The sequence below is a fragment of the Hyla sarda genome, chromosome 5 (assembly GCF_029499605.1).
Source record: "Hyla sarda isolate aHylSar1 chromosome 5, aHylSar1.hap1, whole genome shotgun sequence".
Classification (NCBI taxonomy): Eukaryota; Metazoa; Chordata; class Amphibia; order Anura; family Hylidae; genus Hyla; species Hyla sarda.
The window spans coordinates 136,169,590-136,193,447 of record NC_079193.1 but is presented as its reverse complement, the minus strand read 5'-3'; the positions used below and the strand labels follow the sequence as shown (position 1 = coordinate 136,193,447).

Genomic DNA, 23,858 nt, shown 5'->3' with positions numbered 1-23,858 from the left:
CAGTCGGACTCCCATGATCTATAACTTATCCCCTATCCAAAGTTATTTTTCACTACAGAACGCCTTTAAATGCACTTAAATAAACTTACTTCAGAGGGGAGGTGTCACGTTCACACCCTATCGGTCAAACCAAGATGCTAGAGAGAGTGTGATGGTACAAGGGTTAAATCCACCAGGCCTCTGGGTATCCACTACTAGTCCCAGCAAGTCACCAAATTAACTGTTTGATAAACATGTTTCACCAGAGCCTCCTTCAGAAAGGTGAGCTCCTATATTTAGAGATCAAAGACCAGAGCTGATTAATTAAACATTTAATCTGAAAAAAGGTATCACAGGGCTTCCTATAAAATAAACAAATGACATACAGGTACAAAAAAATATAAAATAGTTCGGCAAGACAAGTTCAGAAAACAAAAAGGAAAGTCCTTACAGCATAATGGTATAGCAGTCTTTGTAAATGAGAGTCCAGCTGTATCTTAGGATGTCTTTTCAGCTTTTGCCACAGGCTTGAACAAAGGTTTGTCCAACATCTCAGTTTTATAGTGGCTTTTAAGGAGGGAAAAAGGAATTCATCTGACCCCACAAAGGGGGATTAAGGGAACTGCCATCCCCCTTTCCTGATCCCTTATCATAATTTGTTTTATGATGGGACCACAGTGCCTGACTCCAGCTAGGGGAGAGAGATCAATCTGCAACAGCTGTAGGCACCCTGATTGAAAACCCCACTGATTTGAATGGATGCAGCTCATTTATGTTTCAATGGGTGGGGTGGCCGATGTGTGGGAGGGAGGAAAATTTAATTTTTGCTGTCAAAAAAAGAAAAGTCAAACAAGAAATACAAGTTCACAAAAAGCTAGCCACAGTATTATGGTAATCTCACAACATAGCCATTTAGCCCCAAGACAAGCGCAGATCCTTCCTAAGCATGCCCGTTACTGCCTGCCAGGTACGTACTAAAATCACCTTATGGTGGATAACCCCTTTAAGTTGTCAAACAATGCTCCTACAGTAGGAGAACTCCCAGGTAAACCCCAGGGAGGCCCTTTATCAGGCCAAAGGTAACGCTTTCTCTTAGACACAAGGCACGAAGATCCAACACCACACTAGGGAGGTGCCAGACTAATATAGGGTCTGTCCAGCAGGGTACCAATTAAGGGCGCACTGGCCCTTTAAATTTAGCAACGCCAGCGTGCGCGCGCCCTAAGGAAAGTATGTGCGCGCCTGTGAGGCAAAACAGAAGAAAGGCCGGGGACAGAGGAAGGTAAGGACATGCCCGGGGCTCACATCTGGGAGGGCTCCGCATAGCGAGTCCTGGAGCCAACAATACAACCAGAAGGGGTACGCTCACGGCTGGACAACACAGCCAGAGCTTTGCCCCTAGTAACGCCAAGGACACACATACGGGTGCGTCCCGCACCGCAAGTCCCGGAGGCAGGGAAGTTAAGGAGGGGGGAGTGCTCACTGCCAGAATGAATGGCTGGAGCGCTGCCCCTATCATGTATGATTCCATAATCAGGCCTTGGGCCTTACACCTCCTCCTTAAGGTCGGGACAGAGAGATCTTGCCTCTCCAGGCTGATAGATCTGTCTGCATTAACCATCTATTTCTCTTCTTGACACCACAGGTCTGGCATTCCCAGGAAAATATGCCGGATCCGGCACCCGTATGTACACAATGTGGTGTGAATGCACCCTTTCCATTCGATTGGACATGAACTGTGTGCCCTGATCATTGAGCATTTCTCTGGGGAACCCCACCCTGCAGAATATACTGATCAGTGCATCTGCCACCTTATCTGAACGGACGGAGGATAAGGCAACAGCCTCAGGGTACCTGGGCACATAATCCACCACAGTAAGAATAAAATGTTTCCCTTTGCTGCTGGATATAGTTGGAGGCCCCGAAATATCCACTGCCACTCATTCAAAAGGTACAGATATGACTGGTAGGGGCACTAGGGGAACACGAGTCACATCCCCAGACTTACCCAACCTCTGGCAGACATGACAGGATCTACAGTAATATGCAACAGCAGTACACCTGGTCAGTAGAAATTGTGTGCCAACCTGGACTTTGTCTTGGCCATTCCCAAATATCCTGCCAGGGGGGGGGTCTCATGGGCTAACCTCAGCAGCTCTTTCCTGTACTGCCTAGGAACTACTAACTGCCTACTAACTTTCTCCTGGGGCCCTAACATGCATTTGGAAAGGGACTGCCAGTACAAGATATTGTTTTCCCAATATACCCGATGCCCATCTGTGTCAGCACCTGGCTTTTCAGCATGTTGTCTCAGCCCTAGGGAAGGGTCACTGCGCAGAGCTTCCCGGGAAATGCTCATTGCCCCCCCCCAACTCATGGCATCAGGGAGCACATTTCCCTCGGGTAAACTAGTAAACTACTCCACCTTCCTCTGCTTTGGCTTGCAAGTCACACAGCTTGCCCCTTTCATCACCATCCTCCCTTCTTTTTACAGCTGCAGCCCTGGCACGCTGCTGACGTGTTACCACTGCCACCATTGGTATGCCTCCCTGGGGTTTACCTTCTTCTCCCTCAGTCCCAGACATAACAATGTTACAGGCAACATACACAGGTCCATCACTTCTTGCCTCCTCCTCCTCCTCAGCCCTCTTAGACTCACAGGATTGGGACATATCACTCACTGCTGGTCCCTCATCCGTACATGTCACCAGGGGCCCACCAAACCCTCCCCCTAGCCCATCTCCACTAGGTTTTGGCATTGGTAATTCATTGTGATCACATTTCACAATACACTCCATTTCACTTTTGGAAAACATCACTGGTTCAGTCACAGGTAAACATTTATCAATCCCCTGCACTCCCTCCCAGTTATCACATTTCACAGTGTCTCCCAAAGTCTTGCACAGTACCTCAGAACAAACTGGGCTCTCTCCTAGCCCATCTGATGTGCAGGTAGTGTCCTCCAGAGCATAATGAGAGAGCATCCAAGCCAAATCATTCCCCATCAGAACATTAACAGGGATGTCCTCAGAGACCCAGACCTCTCGCAATCCTTTGTCTATACCCCAATCCAGGTACACACGGGCCATGGGCACAGCAGGTTGCACACCTCTAATTCCTTTTAAAGCCATGGTTCTTCCAGGGATGATGTCCTCTGTATCCACCACTTCAGGCCGCAAATGAGGCTCCTGAATCTCGTAAACCCACTGTCACCCGGCCACCCTCAGTTACACTCTGTAGGTTATCCCCTCTTTTCTCCACCGCTCCAGACACCAGAAGAACGGCTGTGTGTCCTCCAGCTGCCGGTGGAGAATTTGTCTTGTTGGGGCAAGTGGCACTCAGGTGCCCAATCTTATTGCATCTGTGACATCAACGGGTGTCCTCCTGACCCAATGTGGCTCCTGTTGTTTTTGGTGATGATGGCAAGAATTTCCCGGCTGGCCTGGTGGTGCTCTGTGGTTGTGTGGCTCCCCTCCAGGTACTTTCTCCAGCTTGTGCAGATCCACGCTTTGCTGCTGGCGCCCCGGTTATTGGCAAAGTCATCTCCTTGTTCTGCTGCTTCCGCTGCTGTCTTGAGCTTGCGGTCCAAAATCCACTCTCTAATTAAAAAAAGTAGAGGGACACAAAGCGCTCCTATGTGCAGGACCAGTTAATGTGCAAAATGGGTAGTGTTGGTGCTCATATATGCTAACCTTCTCAGGTTGTGCAAAGTGAGGCACAACACTCGTAAGCGCAGATCACAGATGATATTCAAGGCTGCAGCAGACTTCCCACGCTTACTTAGTGTGTAAACAGGTACATATAATTCACACAGGAGATCTTGGAATTTTGGCGTCCGCGCTGCCATTCGATGGATGATGTCAGGCTTGACCAGGAGGGTAAGAAGAAATGTTTTTATTAACACACAATGCGTTTCTGGAAAATTTGCTGTATCTCAAACTATCAGCGAGAAACTCACTGTAAACCACCGCCCATGTGAATGTACCCTGTGGGGGGCAAACCTCCAGCTATTGCAAAACTACAACTCCCAGCATGCAGTGACAGCAGAAGGGCATGCTGGGGGTGTAGTTATGCAACAGCTGGAGGCACACTGGTTGCAAAACACTGAGAGTTTGTTACTTAACTCAGTATTTCCCAACCCTTGTGCCTCCAGCTGTTGCAAAACTACAACTCCCAGCATGTACAGTCTCAGTGCATGCTGGGAGTTATAGTTTTGCAACAGCTTGAGGCACATGGGTTGGGAAACACTGAGTTAGGAAACAGACAATGTTTCCCAACCCGTGTGCCTTCAGTTGTTGCAAAACTACAAACCCCAGCATGCCCAGACAGCCGAAGGGCATGCTGGGAGTTGTAGTTTTGCGACAACTGGAGGAAAACAGTTTGGAGATCACTGTCTAGTGGTGTCCAAATTGTAGCCCTCCAGGTGTTCCAAAAATTCAACTCCAAGCATGCCCAGACTGCCCAGCCATGCTGGCAGTTGTATTTCGGCAACATCTGAAGGGCCAGATGTTACATTACTACAGCTCCCAGCATTCCTGGACTGTCTGGGCATGCTGAGAGTTTTAGTTTTGCAACATTTGGAAGAGCACAGTTTGGAGACCACTACATAGTTGTCTCCAAACTGTGCCCTTCTATTTGTTGCAAAACTACAGCTCCCAGCATTCCCAGACAGCTAAAGGCTGTCTGGGCATGCTGGGAGTTGTAGTTTTCAAACTCCTAGAAGCAGCTCACTTTACAGCGATCTTCACTGCCGCCGCTGTGTCCTCCACTCTCCTGCCACTGCTGCCTCCTCCACCTGCCCGCTGCGATTGCCGGACCTGTGTTATGTCCCCACCGCAGCGCTCATCTTCCACTGCTCTGCCCGGACTTCTAGGGGTGGGCTGAGTGGGGGAAACGAACTTTACCCCCCCCCCCCAGTCAGCTGAGACACTGTGATTGGTCCACAGGGACCAATCACATTGATCGCTGACCAGGACCATCCACAGATGGTCCTGGAGGGCTTGCAGAAGTTGTCTCCCGCTGGTAACCGCAGGACTTCTGCCAGTTAACCCGTACCATGCCGCGCATTGCCGGGTTAACTGAATGACTTATAAACGTCATGATGCTCGAACTACCAGCATAACATGACATTTATAGAAGTCATTCTGCGGGAAGGGGTTAATGAACATTTAACAAACACCTGTGGGGTGTTAAAGCTCAATGTACCCTTTGTTATGTGCCTTGAGGAGTGTAGTTTCCAAAAATAGTTTCCCATGTATTTTTTTTTATTTTTTTTTTGCTGTTCTCGCATCATAAGGGCTTCCTAAATGCGACATACCCCCCCAAAACCATTGTAGTGCACCCGCAGAGCACTTTACATCCCCACATGGGGGGTTTCCATACAATTTTTTTTTTTTTTTGGGGGGGGGGGGGATTTTCTCCTGTTACCTCTTGTAAAAATAGTAAATTTGGGGAAAACAACAGCATTTTAATGATTACATTTTTTTTTCAATTTACACATCCGACTTTAAAGAAAATACGTCAAACACCTGTGGGGTGCTAAGGCTCACTGTACCCTTTGTTATGTGCCTTGAGGGGTGTAGTTTCCAAAATAGTTTGCCATGTGTTTTTTTTTTGTTTTTTTGCTGTTCTGGCATCATAGGGGCTTCCTAAATGCGACATGCCCCCCAAAACCCTTTCATCAAACTTTGCTTTCCTAAAGCCAAATGTGGCTCCTTCTCTTCTGAGCATTGTAGTGTGCCTGCAGAGCACTTTATGTCCACACATTTCCCTACTCAAAAGAAATGGGGTTACAAATTTTGGGGGGCATTTTCTCCTATTACCTCTTGTAAAAATGTTAAATTTGGGGGGGAAAAAGCATTTTAGTAATAAGAAACTAATTTCATTTACACATCCGACTTTTAAGTCGTCAGACCCCTGTGAAGTGTTAAGGCTCACTATACCCCTTGTTACTTGCCTTGAGGGGTGTAGTTTCCAAAATAAAATGCAATGTAGTTATTTTTTATTTATTTATTTTTGCTGTTCTGGCACCATAGGGGCTTCATAAATGCGACATGCCCCCCAAAAACCATTTCAGCAAAATTCACTTTCCAAAATCCCATTGGCGCATTTTCCTTTCTGAGCCCTCTACTGCACCCGCAGAGCACTTTTACATCCACATATGACCTGGTCCCTGAAAAATTCAGATTTTTAAAGTTTCATGGAAAATTGCTGCTAAACTTTGAAGCCCTCTGATGTCTTCAAAAAGTAAAAACATGTCAGCTTTATGATGCAAACATAAAGTAGACATATTGTATATGTGGATCCCATATATAATTTATTTGGCATGTCAATTTTCCTTACAAGCAGAGAGCTTCAAAGTATTGACGAAAATTTACCACTAATATAAAGTAGAATTTGTCACGATAAAACATTCTCGGAATCAAATTCACAATTAAAAGCATCCCAGAGTTACTAATGCTTAAAGTGACAGTGGTAGATGTGCAAAAAATGATGCTCAAAATGGGCTTGGTCCTTTAGGGGTTAAGGCCAAAATTGGCTTGGTCCTTAATGGGTTAAAGGCTCATCTGTTTCCCACAGACTTCATAGTCAAATGTATTATATCCGTTTCTATTTTTTTTTTGTTTTTTTATATGGGAAAAAATACTGTATGCTCTTTTTCCTATAAAAAACAAAAAAAAACAAAAACAAACGGGTGCTAACGCATGACAAAGGATTGTAAAACAGTCCCATTGACATCAATGGGATCATTTTACATCCATTTGCAAAAGGCTTGAACGGATTTTACCAACTGACTTAACGGAGCCAGACATCCTTGTCAACAAACCCTAAGTCCTACTGGACCACTGTATGGCTTCAATACTGAGTGGTATAATACTGCCTAGAGTTTGTGCTCTTTTTGAGAATCACAGAAGAAAAAGCAAATAGGAATAAAGCTGCACTCACCCGTATTTGAAGTTTGCCAAAAGGTGCTTTATTTTCAGTGTCTGATACAGCTATGTGGCAAGCAGGTAGCTGAACATGTGAGCCGGAGCTCACAGGTGCAAGGGGCGTACCACAAAACGACTAGTTTAGCGTCGGAAGTGACGCTTTTTCTGGTCAGTACGTCATTCTGTCATAGGGGAAGTGCTTATATACAGGTAGGTGTCATTAAACAATAACATAACAATTACATTTAAAAACACATATTCCAAAAAACTGCCATACCATAGAGGTGCGGTATCAAAGACAGAAATGTTTTTACTCAGAGATAGGAAGAAAGATAATTTCTCTCATTAAGTCCTAGAGGACCCAAGGCTTTAAGATGCATGATCCAATAAGCTTTTCTACGAAGCAGACGGACAAAACTGTCTTCTCCCATACCAACATTCTCTATTCTCTCCAGACCGGCAAATTTTAACTGGGCAATATTGTTTTGATGGCATGATTGCATATGGGTAATGAACCATGTCGCACCTTTTCCTGTCCAGAGAGAATAGAACTCGTTCACGAACTCGTGTGCATAACTTTTTGTTTTTGTAAAAGAAATTACAATCGCAAATTAACACATACACAACAAATGTGGTTTGACATGAAATAAACTGGTTCCCCAGAATATTTTCCCCTCCTAATATAAAATTTCTTTTGGCTAAATTTAGCTTACAGTACCTGCAATTCTTGCAATTGAAATTTCCCTTGGGGGTCTGGATTTGCAACCAGTTTTCTTTTTTCCTCTGAACTTCATTTTTTCCTTTTTTTTTTTATCATATCGCCTATGGTTTTCGTACGGCGAAAGGTTATGATGGGTCTTTCCTTTGCAAAGGCATGTAGATCTGGGTCATGTTCAAACATGAACCAATTGTTTAAGATAGTTTTCTTTATTTTATCATTCATACATGTGTTCGCAAATAAAAAAAAACGCATCGATTGTTATCTGTTCATTTTCTTCTAACTGGATACAGTAAAACTCTTCTGTTTTTCTTTTCTACTTTTGTAACTGCCTGTTGTATGATTTTTGCTGGGTACCCCCGTTCAGATAATCTTTTGCATTAGTCATCCAGCTGGCTTTTGTATGTCTCTGGATCACTGTTAACACGTTTCAGTCTGAGCATCTGGCTATATGGGATATTGTCTTTGACATAATTTAAATGGGAGCTCTCATAGTGTAGAAGAGAATTTTTTGCAATACTCTTGCGATAGCCAGATGTGACTAGAGTGTTATCAGTGATTTCCAGTTTTACATCCAAAAATTCTAGACTTTTGCCTCCATAACTGCTGGTAAAAAAAACATGTTTTGTGTATTCTTAGTATTTAAATATTCTACGAATAGATCAAACTATGCCTTGTCTCCATCCCACACAATCAGTATGTCATCCACACACATGATGTAATATTTTATGGGGCTGACATACCGATTAGTGTGGGTGAAGACATACTGCTGTTCAAATATTGCAGGTACTGTAAGCTAAATTTAACCAAAAGAAATTTTATATTAGGAGGGGAAAATATTCTGGGAAACCAGTTTATTTCATGTCAAACCACATTTGTTGTGTATGCGTTAATTTGCGATTGTAACTTCTTTTACAAAAACAAAAAGAAAGTTGTGCAAAAGGAAAGGGTGCGACATGGTTCATTACCCATATGCAATCATGCCATCAAAACAATATTGCCCAGTTAAAATTTGCCGGTCTGGAGAGAATAGTGAATGTTGCTATGGGAGAAAACAGTTTTGTTCGTCTGCTTCGTAGAAAAGCGTATTGGATCATGCATCTTAAAGCCTTGGGTCCTCTAGGACTTAATGAGAGAAATTATCTTTCTTCCTATCTCTGAGTAAAAACATTTCTGTCTTTGATACCGCGCCTCTATAGGTATGGCGGTTTTTTGGAATATGTGTTTTTAAATGTAATTGTTATGTTATTGTTTAATGACACCTACCTGTATAGAAGCACTTCCCCTATGACAGAATGACGTATTGACCAGAAGAAGCATCACTTCTGACGCTAAACTAGTTGTTTTGTGGTATGCCCCTTGCACCTGTGAGCTCCGGCTCACATGTTCAGCTACCTGCTTGCCACATAGCTGTATCAGACACTGAAAATAAAGCACCTTTTGGCAAACTTCGAATACGGGTGAGTGCAGCTTTATTCCTATTTGCCTTTTCTTCTGTGATTTCCACAAATTATCTTTAATAATAGCTTGCACCCCCTTGAACATCACCCGCATTGTCTTCTTAATGGACTTGTGAATCCATCAGTGTAGCTGCAATGCCTGATTGCCATCACCTGCAATTGCCTCTTTTTGAGAATGCCTGGCAACCATCTTTAACACTTTAAGGACTCTGCGTTTTTTCAGTTTTTGCATTTTCGTTTTTTCCTCCTTACATTTTAAAAATCATAACCCTTTCAATTTTCCACCAAAAAATCCATATGATAGCTTATTTTTGTGCCACCAATTATACTTTGTAATTATACCCAAAAATCTACGGCGAAACAAAAAAAAAAAAATCATTGTGCAACAAAATAAAAAAAAAACACACCATTTTGTAACTTTTGGTGGCTTCCGTTTCCATGCAGTAAATTTTTGGGTAAAAATGACACCTTATCTTTATTCTGTAGGTCCATACAATTAAAATGATACCCTACTTATATAGGTTTGATTTTGTCTCACTTCTGGAAAAAATGATAACTACATACACGAAACTGCACGCCCTAGGAAGCAGCAGGAAGAACAGAGGAGACATGGGGATGACGGAGAAGGTAACGGGCAGTGGGCGGGGTGTGATCGCATCGTGGTATGCCAATTGCAGTGCAGACCACGCCGGCCAGCGGAGAAAGATTGCGTCTGCAGTCAGCATGTCTGACCGCGGCGTGACTCCTAACAATACGTTTACAAATGTCCTCTTCTGACCCCTATCATTTTTTTATTTTTCCTAATACAGTGGTCCCTCAACATACGATGGTAATTCGTTCCAAACGACCCATCGTTTGACGAATCCATCGTATGTTGAGTGATCCGTGCAATGTAAAGTATAGGAAGCTGTACTCACCTGTCCCCGTCGCTCCGGACCAGGTCCTCACCGCTCCTGATGCTGTCCCAGGGGCTCCTGATGCTGTACCGCTGCTCCGGTGTCTTCTTCGCGATCCTCCGGCTTCTTCCGTATCTTCTGCAGGGTCCGGGCCTCGCTTTCTGGTGACGTTATTACGCTGCTGCAACGGCGCAGCGTGCGTAGTGACGTAATAACGACGCCGGAAAGCGAGGCCCGGACCCTGGAGAAGATGCGCAAGACACCGGAGGATCGCGAAGTGGACCCGGAGCAGCGGGAATAGGTAAGCGAACCTGCCAGGGATGCTTAAACTGCTATCCGACAGCAGCTTAAGCATTTTGCGCTGTCGGATAGCAGTTAATGCGATGGCCCCCGACATATAAAAGCATCGTATGTCGATGCTGACATCGACATGCGATGGCCTCTGAGAGGCCATCTTATGTCGATTTTATCATATGTCGGGGCCATCGTAGGTCGGGGGGTTACTGTATGGGGATGTATGAGGGCTCATGTTTTTGCACTGTGATCTGAAGTTTTTATCGGTATCATTTTTGTTTTGATTAGACTTTTTGATCACTTTTTATTCCCTTTTTTATGGTGTAAAAAGTGACCAAAAATACGCTTTTTTGGACTTTGGATTTTTTTTACGTGTTTTCCATTGACCGTACTTAACCAAGGGTTTAAGTATGTTTACTATATTCTCATTTCCCATCAGGACAGGTAAAGTCTGTATATCAGGCGCTGCTTAGCTCTAATAAGAAAGTTGAATACGTAGATAATATTCCAATGCCTTTGGCATATGTTCATTGAAGGGTATAATAATAACACAATAACATGCTTCGAGGGTTAAGTCCCTCTTCTTCAGATTGTCATTAATCTGAAGAAGGGGGACTAACCCCCGAAACACATTATTGTTTTATTATTATTTTACTCTTCAATAAACATATGCCATAGGCATTGAAATACCATCTATGGATTCACCTTTCTAATTGGTGAGAAGCAGCGCCTGATGTAGAAGCTTTTTACTTCATTCTCATTGCATTTGGACAGGACGGGTAGCCCCCATCTTCTGTAACCTCACGGGCTGAGCAGCTTTCTCCTCTTCAACTTGCTACCCCACTAGTTGGGGTGATAGGTGCAATTTTTCTTTGGTCAAGGTGAGAGGCCATCTTTACTACCTTTCCTCCATTTATGACCCCTGAACATTGTCAATAGCACCAAAGATAATCCACGAGGTTCTGCCTTCTGGTCTTCCTTTTCTTCTTCTCTACAGGTATTTTCTTACTGTATCCTGACTGTAATTGAACTGTGAGCTATATGACAACACTAATGTTGGTTTTGTATTTTTGTTGTCAGAGCAGGCTTCATGAAGGTATATAAAGGAATTCCTGTTTTTATGACATAATTCATTCTGCACTGTTTATAATTCAAGAAGAGTATTCCACGTGATGTAACCTGTGAGGGATCTTTTGTAACTCCACCTTATATCTTTGGTTCTCTCTGTAATTACGTTTAGCTCTAGTGATCTCACTGATATAGATAAACTTAATCACATGTTTGGGTGTAGGCTTTTGGCATGGGTATTGATCCCTGCTGTAGACATGGGATTATACAATATTATGATCTGGAATACCTAACAATTTGAAATCTAGAAATGTAATAGAGGATGCATAAAAAGTAGTTGTAGAAATTTTCATTTAAATAATTCCGAAATACTGATATGGCAGATATATCTCCTTGCCAAATAAATAGCAGATCATCAATGTGTCTGCCGCACCAGTGTATACATTCAGTGAATACATTTGTAGTTGAATAAATAGAAAACTCCTTCCATTACAACACATTTATTTGTTCCAATGCAGCAGCATGGGGCTTGCACCTACTGTAGAGTTATTTATAAAAGTAATAAATGTGGAAAAGTGGTTTAGGAGATTTTGTCATAAACTTTACATGTTAACAAAGAAAGTATGCATTTCATTGCCACAGTGTATTATGTATCATCACAGTAGTAATTCCTTTGTGTTTGCAAATAAACGTGACTTGTCAGGCATGCAGCCAGCGTAGGCGAACAGCTGTCTATGAAATGTGCTCTGGACTTTGCATATAAGGTGTGTCAGTGTAAAGCAACCTACAGGCCGAACCTTCCTGTGTGTCTGTCTAAGGCTGGTTTGCAGATTCCTGCTGTAATGTGTTATTTTGTTGTTTTTCATCATAGAACGGGTGTGATATAATCTACACTTTTCTGTCTATCTATCTTTGGCTATCTGGCCACAATATGTAGCTATTCATCTAGCAATATCTACTCTAATTTCGTAAGCCATGTATTTTATTTTGTGTTGTATTATGTTTGATTTAATAAAGTGTGATTGTAACTGTAACTTTTTAAAATTTACCTTATGATCTCTGTCATATTTTCTGTGCTCTTAAACATCACACCAATGATAAAAAGTAAATAGCAAATATACTTCCTATATAAGAAAGACTTCCTTTCATAAGATTTTAATATGGTGCGGACATAAAAGTACACAGTATTAATGAAGGTTATGTAAATATTAATAAGAACCTTGGAACACAGAGATAGTTGATCCTGGTTCTCTCCCATTTCAGGCTTAGAAAAATGTGAGATTGACTCTATAGTACAACCAGTTCCAAAAGCATGTTGCAGGGCACATGGTCATCTCAGAAAGCAGTTAAAGAAGACGTCTCATGGGGAAAATGCATTTAGTATAATACCCAGGCAGCTGGAAAATACAACAACAAACAGGACTTACCGACTGCCGCTCCCTCGGTGTCCTGGTATCTCACTCTGCTCCTCTGCCACTGTATCTTTCCTGGTCTGCCTGTGGTCAGCACATCAAAGAGTCGGTCAGCAAACTGCTGGAAACAGCGTTGTTCACTTTGGCCGGCAATAGGCTGAGTGGCAGTGTGATGCATTGAGCCTAGGAAACCAGCTTCCGGCATATTGTTAATCACGGTATATACAGTGCTTGCACAAAATTGCCTGAGATTGGGATCTGACATTTTCTTCACCCCATGAGGCTGCAGCAGTCACCCTATGAGGCGCTCTATCTTTTTTTTTCTTTTCTTTGTTCATTACAAATCCTGGGGAACAGACCCTGTCACTATAGAGTCTTTAAGGACTCAGGGTTTTTCCGTTTTTGCACTTTCGTTTTTTCCTCCTTACCTTTTAAAAATCATAACCCTTTCAATTTTCCACCTAAAAATCCAAATTATGGCTTATTTTTTGCGTCGCCAATTCTACTTTGCAGTGACATTAGTCATTTTACCCAAAAATGCACGGCGAAAGGGGAAAAAAAATCATTGTGCGACAAAATAAAAATAAAAACGCCATTTTGTAACTTTTGGGGGCTTCCGTTTCTACGCAGTGCATATTTCGGTACAAATTACACCTTATCATTATTCTGTAGGTCCATACGGTTAAAATGATACCCTACTTATATAGGTTTGATTTTGTCGCACTTCTGGAAAAAATCATAACTACATGCAGGAAAATGTATACGTTTAAAAATGTCATCTTCTGACCCCTATAACTTTTTTATTTTTCCACGTACGGGGCGGTATGAGGACTCATTTTTTGCGCCGTGATCTGAAGATTTTATCGGTATGATTTTTGTTTTGATCGGACTTTTTGATCACTTTTTATTAATTTTTTTAATGGTATAAAAAGTGACCAAAATACGCTTTTTTGGACTTTGGAATTTTTTTGCGCGTACGCCATTGACCGTGCGGTTTAATTAATGATATATTTTTATAGTTCGGACATTTACGCACGCCGCTATACCACATATGTTTTTTTTTTGTTTTTTTTTACACTGTTTTATTTTTTTTATGGGAAAAGGGGAGTGATTCAAACTTTTATTAGGGAAGGGATTAAATGACCTTTATTAACACTTTTTTTTTACATTTTATTTGCAGTGTTATAGGTCCCATAGGGACCTATAACACTGCACACACTGATCTCCTATGCTGATCACTGGCGTGTATTAACACGTCTGTGATCAGCATTATCGCCGCTTGACTGCTTCTGCCTGGATCTCAGGCACGGAGCAGTCATTCGTCGATCGGACACCGAGGAGGCAGGTAAGGGCCCTCCCGGTGTCCGGTCAGCTGTTCAGGACGCTGCGATTTCACCGCGGCGGTCCCGAACAGCCCGACTGAGCAGCCGGGTCACTTTCAGTTTCACGTTAGAAGCGGCGGTCAGCTTTGACCACCGCTTCTAAAGAGTTAATACCGCACATCGCCGCGATCGGCGATGTGTGGTATTAGCCGCGGGTCCCGGCCGTTGATGAGCGCCGGGACCAACGCGATATGATGCAGGATCGCGGCGCGATCCCGCTTCATATCGCGGGAGCCGGCGCAGGACGTAAATATACGTCCTGCGTCGTTAAGGGGTTAAATATTAGCAATATGGGTCTGTCTATCATGTTACTTAAAGGGGTACTCTGGCACTAAGACATCTTATCCCCTATCCATAGGATAGGGAATAAGATGTCTGATCGCGGGGTCCTACCACTGGGGACCCCGGCAATCTCTCATTTCACACCCACATGTGTGAGCTCTATGAGTCTGAAGTGTTATGACCACGGCTCCGGTGGATAGGGTATCAGATGTCTTAGGTCTGAAGTACCCCTTTAACCCCTTAAGGACCCAGCCAATTTTCACTGTAGGACCCGGCCATTTTTTGCACATTTGACCACTGTCACTTTATGCATTAATAACTCTGGGATGCTTTTACTTTTTATTCTGATTCCGAGATTGTTTTTTCGTGACGTATTCTACTTTATGTTAGTGGTACAATTTTGTTGATAAGTGCATCATTTCTTGGGAAAAAATGCCAAAATTTGATGAAAAAATTTAAAATTTTTCTTTTTTTTTTTTTACTTTGAAGCTCTCTGCTTATAAGGAAAATGGATATTCCAAATAAATAATATATTGATTCACATATACAATATGTCTACTTTATGTTTGCATCATAAAGTTGACATATTTTTACTTTTGGAAGACATTTTGAAAATGTTGTGAAAAATTGGAAACTTGTTGCTGAACTTTTCACAAAATTTTCAAAATCAAAATTTTTCTGGGACCAATGTCTTGCGCTGCGCTCCGGCTGCAAGCTCCGGCCGTGAATGCAGTGTTTCCGGATGCATTTCCGGATGCGCCGCATGCGAATCCCAGCCCGCCACTTACCGCGCTCTGCTGTTCTGTAATTCAGCTCCGCCACACTCGTCCCCGTCTCCTAGGGTGCGCGTGCGGCGGAGCTCTGAAATTTAAAGGGCCAGTGCACCCATAATTAGTCTTTGCACCTGACACCACATTATAAGTTCCTGCACCTCCCACACACCCCTGCCAGATCTTGAGTTCTCATTGTCTAAGAGAAAGCGTTCCCATTGCCTCTTTTGCCTACCCGCGTTACCAGACTTCCTTGCTATGTTTTTTTGGGTACGAACCTTTGCTGCCGGCCTTGACCTTCTGCTACGTTGACTACGCCTGTCTCATCCTCCTGTACCTCGCCTTGCCCAGTACCTCTGTGTCGACACCTGTGGGACATAAATGCTCACTGCACCCCTTATTACATTACATGAGGGGTGTAGTTTCCAAAATGGGGTCACATGTTGTGGGGGGGTCCATTGTTCTGACACCAAGGGGGCTTTGTAAACACACGTGGCCTTCAATTCCAGACAAATTTTCTCTTCAAAAGCCCAATGGTGCTCCTTCTCTTCTGAGCATTGTAGTTCACCCGCAGAGCATTTTACATCCACATATTGGGTATGGTCTTACTCATAAGAATGGGGTTACAAATTTTGGGGGGCTTTTTTTCCTATTTTCCCTTGTGAAAAGGAAAAATTTTGGGTAACACCAGCAGATGGGTGGTGACCATGGCGGCCATTTTGAAGTTGGCCATTTTTAATCCAACTTTAGTTTTTTCAATAGGAAGTGGATCAAGTGACACATCAAACTTACTGGGAATTTCACTAGAAATACAATGATGTGCTTGGTTTTAAGGGAACTTTATTTTTTCATGAGTTATTTGCAAGTTTCTGACCACTTATAAAATGTGTTCAATGTGCTGCCCATTGTGTTGGATTGTCAATGCAACCCTCTTCTCCCACTCTTCACACACAGATAGCAACACCGCAGGAGAAATGCTAGCACAGGCTTCCAGTATCCATAGTTTCAGGTGCTGCACATCTCGTATCTTCACAGCATAGACAATTGCCTTCAGATGACCCCAAAGATAAACGTCTAAGGGGTTTAGATCGGGAGACCTTGGTGGCCATTCAACTGGCCCACGACGACCAATCAACTTTCCAGGAAACTGTTCGTCTAGGAATGCTCAGACCTGACACCCATAATGTGGTGGTGCACAATCTTGCTGGGAAAACTCAGGGAACGTGCCAGGTCCGAGCATGGAAATACCCCATATGTGGACGTAAAATGCTCTGTGAGCGCACAACAAGGCTCAGGAGTGAGAGCGCACCATGTACATTTGAGGCCTAAATTGGTCATTTGCACAGGGGGGGCTGATTTTACAGTGGTTCTGACATAAACGCAAAAAAAAAAAAACCCATGTGTGACCCCATTTTGGAAACTACACCCCCCACGGAATGTAACAAGGGGTATAGTGAGCCTTAACACCCCCACACGTGTTTGACGAATTTTTGTTAAAGTTGGATGGGAAACTTTTTTTAACTAAAATGCTGGTGTTACCCTAAATTTTTCATTTTCACAAGGGAAAATAGGGAAAAAAGCCCCACAAAATTTGTGACCCCATTTCTTCTGAGTAAGAACATACCCCATATGTGGATGTAAAGTGATCTTCTGGCGAACTACAATGCTCAGAAGAAAAGGAGCGCCATTGGGCTTTTAGAGAGAAAATTTGTCCGGAATTGAAGGCCATGTGTGTTTACAAAGCCCCCATGGTGCCATAACAATGGACCCCCCCACATGTGACCCCATTTTGGAAACTACACCCCTCATGTAATGTAATAAGGGGTACAATGAGAATTTACACCCCACAGGTGTCTGACAGATTTTTGGAACAGTGCTCCGTGAAAATGAAAAATAAAATTTTTCATTTGCACAGCCCACTGTTAAAAAGATCTGTCAAACACCAGTGGGGTGTAAATGCTCATTGCACCTCATACTTAATTCTGTGAGGGGTGTAGTTTCCAAAGGGGGGTCACATGTGGGGGGCTCATGGCCCCCGACTTCCATTCCAAAAAATTCTCCAAAAGCTCAGTGGCACTCCTTCTCTTCTGAGCATTGTAGTGCGCCAGCAGAGCACTTGACATCCACACATGGGGTATTTCCATACTCGGAAGAAATGGGGTTGCAATTTTTTGGGGGGCATTTTCTCCTTTTACGCCTTATAGAAATGTGAAATTTTTTTTGGGGGAAAATGCATTTTAGTAAAAAATAAAAATAATTTTCATTTACACATCCGACTTTAACGAAAAGTCGTCAAACACCTGTGGGGTGTTAAGGCTCATTGTACCCCTTGTTACATTCCTTGAGGGGTGTAGTTTCCAAAATAGTATGCTATGTGTTTGTTTTTTTTGCTGTTCTGGTACCATAGGGCTTCCTAAATGCGACATGCCCCCCAAAAACCATTTCAGCAAAATTCATTCTCCGGAATCCCATTGTCTCTCCTTCCCTTCTGAGCCCTCTAGTGTACCCACGGAGCACTTTACATCCACGTATTAGGTATTTCCTTACTCGAGAGTAATGGGGTTACAAATTTTGGGGGATTTTTCTTCTTTTTTCCTTTTAAAAATTCAAAAAATGGCTCTGCAAGAACATGTATGTGTTCCAAGTGTAAAAAAAGGAAGATTTTGAATTTCCTCCTTAAATTTTCTGCTATTCCTGTGAAACACCTAAAGGGTTAACAAACTTTCTGACTGTCATTTTGAATACTTTGAGGGGGCAGTTTTTATATTGGGGTAAAAAGCCCCTGAAATGCACTTCAAAACTGAAGATTGTCCCTGAAAAATTCTGATTTTGAAATTTTCGTGCATTTTGAAGCCCTCTTACATCTTCCCAAAGTAAAAACATGTCAACTTTATGATGCAAACATAAAGTAGACATATTGTATATGTGAATCAATATATAATTTATTTGGAATGTCTATTTTCCTTACAAGCAGAGAGCTTCAAAGTTAGAAAAATGCAATATTTTAAATTTTTTTCATCAAATTTTTTAATTTTTCACCAAGAAATGATGCAAGTATCAACAAAAATTTACCACTAACATAAAGTAGAATACGTCACGAAAAACTATCTCGGAATCAGAATAATCGGTAAAAGTTATTAATTGCATAAAGTTATTAATGCATTGAGTTATTAATGCATAAAGTGACAGTGGTCAGAATTGCAAAAAAGGGCTCAGTCCTTAAAGGGGTACTCTGCCCCTAGCATCTTATCCCCTATCCAAAGAATAGGGGATAAGATGTCAGATTACCGAGGTCCCGCTGCTGGGGTACCCCAGGATCTCCGCTGAACCCCCCCCCCCCCCCGCTATCATTACTGCACAGAGCAAATTTGCTCTGTGCGTAATGAGCGGCGATACAGGAGCCAGAGCCCCCTCATGACGTCATGGCCCGCCCCTTAATACAAGTCTATGGGAGGGGACGTGATGGCCGCCACGCCCTCTCCCATAGACTTGTATTGAGGGGGTGGGCCGTGACGTCACAAGGGGGCGGGCCGTGACATAATGATGCTCCTGCCCCTGTATTGCTCGTCATTACGCACAGAGCGAGTTTGCTCTGTGCAGTAATGATAGCGGGGTGCTGCAGCGGAGATACCGGGGGTTCCCAGCTGCGGGACCCTGCGATCTGACATGTTATATAAGATGCTAGGGGCGGAGTACCCCTTTAAGGTGAAAAAGGGCTCAGTCCTTAAGGGGTTAAGGATCGGGGATGCAGGGCGTATGCATACGCGCTGCGTCACCAAGAGGTTAAAAAATCTTAATCTTTCTTATACTTATCAGCTCTACATGTATGCTCTACATGAAGTTATTTTCTTTTTGAATTTCCTTTCTGTCTGACCACAGTGCTCTCTGCTGACACCGCTGTCAATTTTAGGAACTGTCCGGAGCAGGAGTGGTGTGCTATGGCGATTTGCTCCTACTCTGGACAGTTCCTAAAATGGCCAGAGGTGTCAGCAGAGAGCACTGTGGTCAGGCAGAAATGAAATTCAAAAATAAAAGCACTTCTTGTAGAGCCTACAACAGCTGATAAGTACAGGAAGGATTACGATTTTTTTTATAGAAGTAATTTACAAATCTGTTTAACATTCTGGCACCAGCTGATTAAAAAAAATTCCAGGGGAGTACCCCTTTAATTTTCATCAATAAGTACTCTAAATTGCATTATTTATTTTGGAACATATATGAATAGTAAAATCAAAGAAACTGATCACTTTGCAGTAGATATCTTACATTTTTGTACAGCTGTTTAACAGGATAGGTTCCTTGAAATTAACATCTGCACATATGGAAGGGCTTGGCTTTGTAGCAGTAATAATAACTATTTTAGAGCCAGTTTAATTATAGTTCATTTGACTTCGGGCATATTTTCCATAACATCAAAAGGGTAGGGAACAATAAAGAAACATAATTGTGTAAAATACTCATAGGTATTAATAGCAAGGCTAGGTATTAATTTCATGGAAGACACACAAGAACAGAACAAAAAAAGTATTATTACATAAGAAGTGGAAAGACTAGACTATCCAAGTAGTAACCGATGCAGAGGTTGTACCAAATATTTAAAGTCAATTATTATCTGTGACATGATAATCCATGTAACTGCTTTCCATTCCTTATGCAGTTACTTGTGATGTTGCTTTCTTATTTTTTTTACTAAGGGACAGTGGCCTTGAAAATAAATGTATCTAAGCCTGTATTCCCACCCTATTCTGTCCAAATACTGTAGCTTAGGTATATTATTTTTCTACCTTTCATATTTAAATATAATGTTAGTTTAACAAAGGGTGTACAGGTAAAAGTAAATTAACTCCCCCCTAATAAAAGTTTGAATCACCCTTCTCCCTTCTTCCATTTTTTAAAATAAAATAATGTAATAAAAAAAAAATAAACATAAGGTTAGTTAAACCCCATGGTCAATGATGTATACGTAAAAAGTCCAAATCTGTGCATTTTGGTCACTATATATACTATAACAAATGAATAAAATTCTATTAAAAAGTCCCATCAAAACAAAAATGGTACCGATAACAACTACAGATCCCGGCACAAAAAATAAACCCTCATATTTTTAAAAATAAAAAAGTTATAGGGATCAGAAGAGGATAATTTTAGGCATACAATTTTTGCCGCATGTAGTTATAATGTTTTTGTTATTTTAGTAGTAAAATGAAATAAGACCTACATAAAGTTGCATCCTTTTAACAGTAAGGACCTACAGAATAAAGATAAGGTGTCATTTTTACCAAAAATTGCTCTGTGTAGAGACGGTACCCACAAATATTTATTTTGTTTTGCTGTAGATTTTGTTATAAAAAGATTGATGTTATTATAAAGTACAATTGGTGACGCAAACAACAAGACCTTATATGGGTCTGTAGGTGCAAATCATAACACTTTCAATTTTCCACCTACAGACACATATGAGGGTTTGTTTTTTGTGCCACCAATTTTACTTTGTAAATGCATCAATCATTTCAACACAAAATCTATAGCAAAACAAAAAATAATAATTTGTGGGGCTAATTTTGTAATTTTTGGGGGCTTTCAATTCCACGCAGTGCACTTTTCGGTAAAAATGACACCTTATGTTTATTCTGTAGGTCTATACGATTAAAATTATATTCAGCTTTAAAAGGTTTTATTTTGTTTTCCTTCTTTAAAAAAAATGAAAACTTTTTGTACGAAAGTTAGCATGTTTAAAAATGTCCTCTTTCGACCCCTATAACTTTTTTATTTTTCCGTATATGGGGATGTGTGAGTGCTAATTTTGTACACTATGATCTGTAGTTTTAATTGGTGAAATTTTTGTTTTGATTGGACTTTTTGATCACTTTGCATACATTTTTTAAGGCTAAAATAAGTGACAAAAAATACGCAATTCTGGACTTTGTTTTTTTTTTACGTTTACACTATTACGCACCCGCGGCGATAATACATGTTCATTTTTGTTTACATTTTTTTAACCCCCTTAAGGACCCAGCCCAAATATACCTTGAGGACCCGGCCATTTTTTGAACATCTGACCACTGTCACTTCAAGCATTAATAACTCTGGGATGCTTTTACCGTTCATTGAGATTCCGAGATTGTTTTTTCATGACATATTCTACTTTATGTTAGTGGTAAAATTTTGTCAATACTTGTATTATTTCTTGGCGAAAAATTCCAAAATTTGATGAAAAAATTGAAAATTTTGCATTTTTTTTTAACTTTGAAGCTCTCTGCTTATAAGGAAAATGGATATTCCAAATAAATTATACATTGATTCACATACACAATATGTCTACTTTATGTTTGCATCATAAAGTTGACATGTTTTTACTTTTGGAAGATATCAGAGGGCTTCAAAGTTCAACAGCAATTTTCCAATTTTTCACAACATTTTCAAAATCAGAATTTTTCAGGGACCAGTTCAGTTTTGAAGTGGATTTGAAGGGCCTTCATATTAGAAATACCCCACAAATGACCCAATTATAAAAACTGCACCCCTCAAAGTATCCAAAATGACATTCAGTAAGTGTGTTAACCCTTTAGGTGTTTCATAGCAATAGCAGCAAAATGAAGGAGAAAATTCAAAATCTTCATTTTTTACACTCGCATGTTCTTGTAGACCCAGTTTTTGAACTTTTACAAGTGGTAATAGGAGAAAAAGCCCCCCAAAATGTGTAACCCAATTTCTCTGGAGTAAGGAAATACCTCATATGTGTATGCCAAGTGTTGGGCGGGCGCAGTAGAGGGTTCAGAAGGGAAGGAGCAACAATGGGATTTTGGAGAGTGAATTTTGCTGAAATGGTTTTTGGGGGCATGTCACATTTAGAAAGCCTTTATGGTGCCAGAACAGCAGAAAACCCCACATGGCATACCATTTTGGAAACTACACCCCTCAAGGCATGTAACAAGGGGTCAAGTTAGCCTTAACACCCCACAGGTGTTTGACAACTTTTCGTTAAAATCGGATGTGTAAATGGAAAAAAAAAGTGCAGTTTTTTCCCCAAATTTTCCTTTTTTACAAAGGGTAATGGTAATTTTCCTTTTTTACAAAGGGTAAGAGAAAATGCCCCCTAAAATTTGTAACCCCATCTCTTCTGAGTATGGAAATACCCCATGTTAGGATGTAAAATGCTCTGAGGGCAAATTACAATGCTCAGAAGAGGAGTCACATTTGGCTTTTTGAAAGCAAATTTTGCTGAAATGGGTTTTGGGGGCCATATCGCATTTAGGAAGCCCCTGTGGTGCCAGAACAGCAAAAAATACCCACATGGCATACCATTTTGGAAACTACACCCCTTAAGGAAAGTAACAAGGGGTACAGTTAGCCTTAACTAACCACAGGTGTTTGACGACTTTTTGTTAAAGTTGGATGTGTAAATGAAAAAAATAATTTAGTTTTTTCCCTAAATTTTACATTTTTACAAGGGGTAATAGGAGAAAATGACCCACAAAATTTGTAACCCCATTTCTTCTGAGCATGGGAATACCCCATGTGTGGACGTCAAGTTTCTCCTGGCGAACTACAATGTTCAGAAGAGGAGGAGCGCCATTGAGCTTTTAGGAAGATAATTTGTTTGGAATGGTAGTCAGGGGCCATGTGCGTTTACAAAGCCCCCCGTGGTGCCAGAACAGTGGACCCCCCACATGTGACCACATTTTGGAAACTACACCCCTCACAGAATAAGGGGTGCAGTGAGTATTTACACCCCACTGGCGTTTGACAGATCTTTGGAACAGTGGGCTGTGCAAATGAAAAATTTAATTTTTCATTTTCACGGACCACTGTTCCAAAAATCTGTCAGATACCTGTGGGGCATAAATGCTCACTGTACCCTTTATTACTTATTAGGGGTGTAGTTTCCAAAATGGGGTCACATGTGGGGGGGTCCATTGTTCTGTCACTATGGGGGCTTTGAAAACACACGTGGCCTTCAATTCTGGACACATTTTCTCTTCAAAATCCCAATGGCGCTTCTTCTGTTCTGAGCATTGTAGTGCGCCAGCAGAGCACTTTACATTCACATATGGGGTATTTCCATACTCAGAAGAAATGGGGTTACAAATTTTGGCGGGATTTTTTCCTATTTTCCCTTGTGAAAAGGAAAAATTTTGAGTAACACCAGCATTTGAGTGAAAAAAATGTTTTTCTTCATTTTCCCATCCAAATTTAATGAAAATTTGTCAAACACCTGTGGGGTGTTAAGTCTCACTATACCCCTTGTCACGTTCCGTGAGGGGTGTAGTTTCCAAAATGGGGTCACATGTGGGTATTTATTTTTTTGCGTTTATGTCAGAACCGCTGTAAAATCAGCCACCCCTGTGCAAATTTTGGCGGTCTTTTTTACCTTTTACTGCTTGTGAAAAGTATGGAGCAACACCAGCATGTTAGTGCAAATTTGTTTTACTTTTTTTACACTAACAGGCTGGTGTAGCCCCCAACTTTTCCTTTTCATAAGGGGTAAAAGGAGAAAAAGCCCCCAAAATTTGTAGTGCAATTTCTCCCGAATGGGGTCTACGGAAATACCCCATATGTGGCACTAAACTGTTTCCTTGAAATACGACAGGGCTCCGAAGTGAGAGAGCGCCATGCGCATTTGAGGACTAAATTAGGGATTGCATAGGGGTGGACATAGGGGTATTTA

At 41.6% G+C, this 23,858-nt stretch overlaps 1 protein-coding gene across 6 annotated transcripts in view; it reads left to right on the top strand.

Moving 5' to 3' along the window:
• Positions 1-23,858, top strand: part of COBL (cordon-bleu WH2 repeat protein) — a 612,569-nt gene that overhangs the window by 247,029 nt on the left and 341,682 nt on the right. The window lies entirely within an intron of this gene.